This window comes from Aythya marila, assembly GCF_965140915.1.
Source record: "Aythya marila genome assembly, chromosome: 4".
Lineage (NCBI taxonomy): Eukaryota > Metazoa > Chordata > Aves > Anseriformes > Anatidae > Aythya > Aythya marila.
Genome location: NC_139045.1, coordinates 17,771,693 through 17,774,204, shown reverse-complemented (window position 1 = coordinate 17,774,204; position 2,512 = coordinate 17,771,693).

Here is a 2,512-nt window from a genome sequence, read left to right as displayed (position 1 = left end):
GACTGGTGGTTTTGTTGCCAATTTCTTCCTGGAATGTGTGCATTATTATCAGTTCAATTCTGTATATTGTTTTCTTTAGGCATGATAGTTCTCTTCCACTGTTAGTAAAATGATGTCGTTCGCTGCTTGCTGACTGGTTCCGCTTTCAGAGCAGAATTCTTTCTGTACGGTATCCATAACTTCATTCCAACTGACCTGAGCTGCAAGGGTGGTAAATACACTTCACTGCTGAGGTATCCAAACCCCGTTAGTGATTTCTTTTAGGATCATCATGCATTAGTTGAGGGTGAGTTATTTTATTTTTAACCTTGGTCATCCTTGGCTTTAACGAGAAGATAGGTGCTGTCTGTTAGACAAGCAGGATGTGTTCTTACTGCGGCATGAAATTCTGTCTTTTAGCCTTTGAACTCAAGGTATGGCAACTTCACATACACGTGGAATGAAGAACCCCTGAAATATTTGTTTTAAATTGTAGTAGCTGATACTGCTATATACGTGGTTAACTTTTGAAGGGAGTGACTTTTCTAAGAGCTTTGGGGTTTTGTTTTAAAATAACTTTTAAAATTGTGAATCAAGGGAAGTTTTTGGAGGTTTATAAAGGTGTGTGTGTGGTAAAAGTTTTAGTTCACATTGGGATGCGCTTTTGAAGTGACTGTGCATTCTGTGTGCTCTTCTGCACCTTGCTTTGCTTGTAGTTATGAACTGTCAAAGCTTGGACTCTTTTAAGTGGAAGAACCTAAACCCAAAGACGTGCAATAGGTGTGTTTCTGGTGTTCCAGCTGCTAGTGAGCATGCAGTCTGCAGGACCAGGCTGAGTTTGCATAAATCCTAACCTGAAATTCTCATGGATATTGAACTTCAAGCAATTGTGTTCTTCAGCTTTCCTCCCATTTAAGAAAAAAAAATGTCTCAAAACCCACTAATTGGCATGAAACTAAGATTATGCTTTATTCTGTGAGAGAGTTCTTGGTCTGATCAAATGTGATTTGTCTGTGACGAGAGCTGATTACAGCTGGGAGACATCTGTGCAGTGTTCAGTTTCTGTGGCAAAATTAGGTTTAGTTTCCATTAAGGAGTGATTCTTCAAATGGTGAGTTGCCAACATTGTGAAAAAAAGTCTTTTCTTCTTATATATAGTACTGTTACTTGTAACCTGCAGAGCCTGAAATCTGAATCTGCTTCCAAAGTGGAGAGGATTAATTGCTTTTGTGGAAATAAATGTGCAGGCGTCGTTCCAGCTGTCTAGACGTGTACCTTTTTGTTCAGAGACAGGAATTCTCTTTCCAGGCTTCTGCTCTTCCCAATCCATTTAAAATCTGTTGTTGGAGGTTTGTCAGAAGAAATGCAGTATCAGAAACTTATATTTGACTTTTTTTCCCACTTGTATTTTTGGCTTCTGGAGTCAGATGTTCCAGGAACATTATGTTCTGTCACTTTCTTAAAGCATTTAATCCCTTTCCCCATTAAAACTAGGCAAGAGGAATCTTCGAGACGGAAGAAAATCAGTCTGGAACAGATTGAAAGCATTTGGGGCATTTTCTGTTGTGAATCTGGGGATGACCCAGAGGTCATCGATGAACTTTCCCTAATCTTATCTGCCTGCTTTCTCCGAGCTCAGGAGTGATTCATTCCCTCATGCAGGAAGTGGAGCAAAAGTTCTACAAAGTCTGCATTGATGAACGAGGAACTTCTGGTTGAACTCAAAAATTGGAAAGGAAGTGTACAAAGCAGGGACAGATGAGCCAGGAATGATGCAAAGACACTGTCCACGTGTGCAGGGGTTGGGTTCAGAAAGCCACCCTCTATCAGAAGTTGAATCTGGTGAGTGAACTTCAGAATGAAAGTGACAGAATCAAACCTAGCTTTTGAGAGGTTCCTGTTGGAGAAGGCCAAGTAGCATATTGTATTTCACAGTTCCAAGTAGAATTTCCTAGCTTTATAAGCATTAGTGCTTAAGAAATCTTGTGTTTTATCTTGCTGGCTGAATGTTGAGTGGTAGTGCTTGTTCAGCTCTGCAAAATTCTTTTGTATAATCCTTCTTTTGTGGTCACTTAGAAGAACTGGTGAAGGGCTAATTGAATCAGCTGGCAAAATGAGTTTGTTAGTCCAATATTCTCCGGCAGGGCTTTTTTAGGTATTCCACTGAGGAGGGCTTCATGTTTTGATACTGAGCTTACTTGTTTGGAGATATCTGATGTCACTTGGGATTTTGATATAGAAATGTACTGAAATCTTGACAGAACAGTGTAGCAACTGTAATGTACAGCTGGATTACAGTGCAAACATGGTCCTCCGTACTGGTGTCCTTATGCTTACCATCATGAAGCTGGATGTTCAGGGATTTTACCTGTGCTGGGCTGAGCCACACTCGCTCTTCCTGCCATGTTTGTTTATTTTAAATAAGCTAAATATTAGTTAATATACCAAAGGGGGGGGGGAGGGGGGGATGGACATGAATCTCAAGCCCCCTGTATCTTCACTTAAGCTTCACAATGGTATCTGGTTTTGTGTT